Source organism: Hippoglossus stenolepis, chromosome 9, assembly GCF_022539355.2.
Source record: "Hippoglossus stenolepis isolate QCI-W04-F060 chromosome 9, HSTE1.2, whole genome shotgun sequence".
Lineage (NCBI taxonomy): Eukaryota > Metazoa > Chordata > Actinopteri > Pleuronectiformes > Pleuronectidae > Hippoglossus > Hippoglossus stenolepis.
Window position 1 is genome coordinate 28,465,014 of NC_061491.1, and position 6,687 is coordinate 28,471,700.

The window sequence follows — 6,687 nt, forward strand, 5'->3', positions numbered from 1 at the left end:
CAAGGTTGCCCCTCCCAGTCCAATGACATCCTAGGTAACGATCAAGACAACGCGCTTATTGGTGGGTGGAAGGATGACACCTTGGAAGGAGGTCAAGGAGATGACACACTGATTGGAGGAAATGGAACTGATATCCTGATTGGTGGGTTAGGAGACGATACTCTGTATGGCGAGGATGGAGATGACACAATGATGGGAAACTCTGGCAGCGACGTCTTCATTCCTGGACCTGGAGCAGATCTAATAGACGGAGGTCCTGGCAGAGACACAGTTCTGTACCGGGGGGATCATGTAAAGGGTCAAGGAGTTTATGTCAACCTGCTCACTGGACAAGGTCGCTACGCTGATGCCGAAGGGGACGTATTGAAGGACGTGGAGACTGTGATTGGCACCATCTTCTCTGACATCTTGCTGTCTGGTTACGAAAGTTCCCTTCTCAAAGGTTCGGATGGCGACGACATCTTGGTGTCCACTGGTGGCGATTACCTGGTCGGAGGGGATGGAAGCGACATTTACATGTTGGCTTTCCAGCGCGGCTCAGTCACCATCGACAACTGTGCAAAGGACAACGCCACAGATGTTCTGTACTTAGGATCACGGTCACCACTGGCGTTCGACTGCCAGATCCTCTCTGACAGAGTTATCCTGACTTTCTTTTCATTCAACCAAACAGCTGTGAAGATTTCACTGGAAGGCTGGATCGGTGATGAAAGCACCTGTGGTCACCTGGTGCTGGTTTCCTCAGGGGTCCAGATGTCAGTGGACAAGCTGTTAGAGGAGTGTCGGTTCAAACAGGAGGAACAAGTTGTGCTCATCAGTCATCAGTTGGAGCATCTGAACCACTACTATCAACAGCTTGGCTATGTTACAGATTTGTAGGACAAAAACGTCTGAGTTCTGACATACTGCAGAATAGAGTAGGCTTTAAATCTGTACGTCTGCCCATGAATAATTATAATCAATTTTCCTTTATTAAAATCAATGGCTTTTAATGAAATTCTCTGCTTGTAATGTTTTACTAAGGAAAAACTTCAATCTGTGATTTTGTTTCCTGTGCCGAGCAAATGACAAATACTTGGTTGTAAAGGCTCATCGTTTATTTCTAACTCTTTTCTAATGATGAAGAAACATGTTTGATGAAAGATGGGTGATGGTCTGCTCAGTGTTGTCAGTGGTGAATAAAAGAATGAACTTGATGAGCCTCACTTGTCCTGACTTGAATTTATGAACTTATTTAACATGCATCTGTCGACAGAGAAGATTCTGAATCTAACAAACAGTCAAACCAAAGAGTCCACAAAACACATCTGGAGTCTCAGGGGTAAACAGTGTTAGAGCAGAATCCAACACAACGGAAGTAACGACGTCATTTATACCAAGTTTCAAGCCTAAATGTCCACCGGAAGTGGCTACGCTAGCGGACGTTGGCATTTCCGACGGTCCCTGAATGCACCTCGTCAGAAGATATCAGCTGACTTTTGAATGACGTTGTTTCCAGTTGAATATGAACGTCGGGCTTGTGGACACTAACCCTAACCCGTTGTGTTGGATTCTGCTCTAACATCCCCCCCCACCCCATGTGATGACGGCTCCCAAAAGTGAAGCCAAAGCGTCTCCTGGTGGCTGGCTGCAGTATCGATCATAAACCCTCCTCCTCCATGTTAGCAGATGGGACATGGACCAAATATAAAACTCTAAGTAGTCGTTAAATAAATGTTTGTAAAGATGTTTCTGTCATTTCAGCTCGTTCTTCTCTCTCTGATGTTTGTTCAAGTGTTTCTGATCAGTTTGGTTTGATGATATAAAAACAGGCTGAGACGTCATGATTGACAGATGAGACTGACTCTTGATTGGTCAACAGCGTGTGTGGGCGGGACCGCTCCACCATCACTACTGCACAGACTGACACTAAATGACATCATCACAAGATGACAGGGTTCCAAGACGTTTGTTCACTACCAGGAAGTGGAGACGCGTCATCCATCTTCATTTACAGTTTATGGTTTTTACCTTCTTACACAATATGATGACATCACCAGCTTTAACCCTTGTGTTGTCCCTGCTTCCCCCGGCTGTTGGCTGTGAGCGTTTGGGTACTGATTTAACTAACCATTGTTGTGTTGTCCCCACTCCTCCTCCTCCTCCTCCGACTGTGGACCCTAACCCCCTCACATAGCCCACCACATATTAGCACGGACACGTAGGGCAATAGACAAGTGACCGCGCAGTCCCTCCGTGACATCGAGAACGACCCGCAACCCCTGGTTCCTCTCCGGGCGTCCGGAAAAAAAGAATAACCTCTGAACGGAACCAGTTGCTCGTCCACGGTCACTTCGGGCCCTGGGTTGTAGGTCTGGCACCCACGCGCCCCAGACCTTTCGCACGGCCGCCAATTTGTCCATGGCACGTCTCGCTCGTCTCGCAGTCGTCGAAGTGCAGCATTCTGGAGTACGTGTGAAAGACTTTGAGCGGCATCGTGGCACGAAATATTGCCCGGCCGCTCTTGGCCTCCCACAGGTTGGCCGCGGCCTCGCCCCGGGACCTGTACACGCCCGCTAAGATCAGCAGCCCTACGTAGGCGCGCAGGTCGGTCTCGTCCATCCCTTTCCAGTCGTTGCGGTATTTTCGATGACCCTCCAGATTCGTCATCTCCAGGATGATGTTCTCTCCCGATGGGCGTAACTGCGGCGACGGCGCTTTGAGCCGCAGCAGAGGAGGAGGAGGAGCAGCGGCCCTCCTCTCGGTTGTATGCCCTCGAGGACCATGTTATTTCTCCGTTTCTTGACAGGAAGGTCTCTCTTTCCACGAGTCCGGTGGTGGTGGTGGTGGTGGTGGTGCCGTGGTCTTCTCCTTCTTCTCCTTCTTCTCCTTCTTCTTCGCCTGGGTCTCCTTCTTCTTCTTCTTCTTCCAAGGATGAGCACGATGACGAATCTGCAGCAGCATCACACACTGGGTCGTAGTCTTCGTTGCCGTCGTCGCCATTGTCGTTTTCATCGTCTTGGTCTTCTTCTCGGTCTTCTTCTCGGTCTGGCTCTTCCGCGTCCTCTTTGGGTTCAGAGGATTGTTGCTGGGAGAACAGCTGTTGGAGAACCTGTTCTCTGGTGAAACGCGCTTGGCGTGACATCGTGACCTGGACAGGGAGAACGGCACACGGACGGGTCCTGACTTGTACCGGATTTATTGTTAGTAATCTATTTATATCCCTATACACGTGCACACATGTTGTGGGTGGGGAATTGGTCAATTTGCTCGACAATACAGCTGATTCCAGTTGTGATCTCGGGAGAAACACACCGGCCTCTCTGTGGGTCTAAATGACCCCAGGAGAATCGAGAATGACAATCCATGGGTCACCCTAACCGGCCAGGGCTTGTGGATGATCACACGCACGCACACAGACACGCGCACACGCACACACACGCGCACACACACACACACACACACACAATCTGACCCAGGAACAACACGAGGGTTAAGTCACATTTCCTTTCCTGATAACTTCCTGTTTTTACAGAGTTTGACACATTTTATATGGAACTATATGTTCTATAACTAATACTCTGTTCTAATGTTGTCTTTTCAAAGTAAAAGTATGACAATCATTGCATGTATACTTGATTGATTCTGATGAATACAAATATTTGCCTTAGCTCGTTTTCTCTTTGTCGTGGGAGTGAAGTAAAAGTGAAGTGGCAGGAAGAGAAAGACAGACGTCTTATGATCAGTGAGATCGTCCTCAGACCTCAGGTCCTTATGTGGTGGAAAAGAAAAGTGACACCAACTACGTCCTCCGCACACCAGAGCGCAGCAGGAGAACACGTTTGTGTCAAATTAACACGCTCAAACCTTTCCAGAGAAGTTACCTAGGGGGAGCAGGGAAACACTGTGGAGAAGACCCTGTGATGGACAGCAGACCCTGTGATGGACAGCAGACCCTGTGATGGACAGCAGACCCTGTGATGGACAGCAGACCCTGTGATGGACAGCAGACCCTGTGATGGACAGCAGACCCTGTGATGGACAGCAGACCCTGTGATGGACAGCAGACGCTCTGATGGACAGCAGACCCTGTGATGGACAGCAGACGCTCTGATGGACAGCAGACCCTCTGATGGACAGCAGACCCTCTGAGAACTCCGTCTCCCAGGGGGCATCAACGCCACACAGAGGTGTGAAAACCGACCTCTGGGCCCCATGACCTATGAGGTCACCAAGCCAATATAAGGCCAGGTCTCCCCCTCTTCTTCCTCTTTCCATGCACATCTCCGAGAGGAGCCCACCGCTCTGTCTGCACAAGAGGTGCAGCTTTCCACTCACCGAGCGAGGGAAACCTCCTCCGAATCCAAGCTCTACCAACCTTCAAGCAGCGACACGAGGTCCTGTCTGACAACGAACAGCAAAACCGCTGCACCGCACAACAGAACCACAAAGGCAGGAGCCACAAAACCAGCAAGACGACTTCACAGAACTTCGAACAGCACAGCAACATTTTTTCCCTTTTCATGGACGGGTAACACAACTGGGCTTAATAATTATACTAGGCTAAGCAAAGACTGTTTTCGAATTCGATTCCTTGTGATGTTTATAAGTTTGATTTGTGTTGCTGTGATATTTTGGTTATAAGTTATTTGAAAGTTAATGTTAGTTATGCTCTTCAGTCTTTCCTTGAATGCATCTAGTAACTTTCTCTAACTTGGCACACACACAGACACACACATATCTCAGCACCCATCTCTCTGACCCCCATCAGTGTTAAATTTGGCAGCTATTTTTGATTTAATCTTAGTCTTAGTCTTTAGACGAAAATGCATATTAGTTTTAGTCACATTTAGTCATTTTTATCCTTCTTAGTTTTAGTCTAGTTTTAGTCACATTTAATAGCCACATTAAACTCCTCCTCTTCCCTTCTCAGGCCCAGGGACCCCCTGTGCTGTGTCTACCACTGCATAATAGTCTAGCTTGCAGTACTTAGGTTGTCCATTAGATATCCCTCCTAGCATAGGTCTATAGGATGTGACGTATGTAGGAGGAAGGGATGAGTTATCTAACACATTGGCGGAACGAGTGAGAGTTGCAAGGCCAAAAGAAAGTCCTTACTAAACAGACAGACAATCCCAGCCGAAGCTCGAAAGGCATCATGTGAGGTGGCATATTTAATTGCACAGGCAAAAAAGCCACACACAATCGGCGAAACGTTAATTAAACCCGTGTAGATAAATCAGCCCGTGATCTGGAATCAGTGCCGCTGTCTAACGGGACTATTGCCCGGTGCATCACCGACATGGCCCAGGACATAAAGTGCCAGCTGGTGGACAGAGTTAAGAAAGGGAAATATGCTTTACAGTTAGATGAATCCACAGATATATCAAACTCTGCCCAGCTGCTTGTTCTCATCAGATACAGTTTTGACGGAAACGTAATGCTGTTTAGCTTCCCGCTGGAGTGGACGTGCACAGGCGAGGACATTTTACAGAACTAAAGAAGAGGACTGTCTTCAGAAAGCTGTATTGGTGTGTCGGGACAGGACTGGAGCGATGCTGGGGAAAGAGAGGACTGAAGCGAGAGTCTTACAAGTGGCTCTCGGACATTCCACACTCTGTGTTATTCACAGAGCAAAACACTTGAACCAGAGATTAAACATATTCTTGACATTGCGATAAAATGGTCCACTACATAAAAACACGTCCACTGAATATCAGACTTGCTCTTGGGGGAGATGTGCTGAGCCGCCTGCGTGAGCTGCGGGACGAGGTGCGCGTGTTTCTGATGGAGCAGGATCCCAGCTGAGCACCTCACTGACCCTGACTGGTTAACAAGGCTGGCGGACTTGTGCTAAAAGACTTTCTCAGCCCTGACAAACATAAAGAATAAATACAGATCGCAGCTAAACGTGGAGAATGATCTCCGAGTGGCCGTCTCCAAAACAAAGCCCAGAATGGACTTGCTCTGCTCCATGCATGTTGCCCACCTATAGTGAGTTAAAAAAATTAAAGTAATGTTTAGGCTAAAATAAATAACCCTAAAGTTCAAATCAATTAAAGTTAATATTTAATATTTTTAATATTAATATTAAATGTTTTATTTTGATAACCAAATTTATTGAATGCCGAAAGGCACACCATTTTATGGTATCACGTTTAATGCATTATGGCACAACACTGTTCTTTATTGTTACTCATCCCATGAACGTAACATAAACCAAGATATCGAATGATAAACCACACGTCTGAAGAAATCACTCAAAAACCAGAACCATTAAAAGAAAACAGATGTTTCAGGATTTCAGTGCAAAGGCCTTCAGACGATCAGACCGACTGTTTTATTCATCACTTTCTGTTGGATGTTACAGATTCAACAGTTATTTGAACGTGAACTGATTGTTCGTCCGTCACACTCCACCAGCTGTTACAGACGATACTCAGGAAAATAAAAGCTTGAAAAGTTCAGGACATTTTGTCACACTTGTTGATATTAAAGCTGGTTGAAGAGGCTCCACATCAACTGTGAAGGTGCCACCAGGTGAGAGCCTGGAAATCCTGAAATCCTCATCCACAGTTTCAGCTCCTGAACCTCGCTCTCTCGCTTTTTGCACAAAAATGAAAACACAATCCATAAAGACAAAAAGTCGTGGGTGACTTTTATTTCCTCACATCAGGAGCGTTGTGTTGTCCGTACGTCCGTTACTAT

General features: G+C 47.1%; 1 protein-coding gene across 2 annotated transcripts in view; it reads right to left on the reverse strand.

The window, feature by feature from the left end:
* Window positions 1-6,280: 6,280 nt before the first annotated feature.
* The window catches only part of LOC118114686 (phosphatidylinositol 3-kinase regulatory subunit alpha-like), a 16,484-nt gene continuing 16,077 nt past the window's right edge, over window positions 6,281-6,687 (reverse strand). For both annotated transcript variants that reach the window (XM_035165255.2, XM_047341109.1), the window contains one exon: window positions 6,281-6,687. This exon is cut by the window's right edge and continues 1,565 nt beyond it. The gene's annotated coding sequence lies outside the window, so the exon portion shown is untranslated.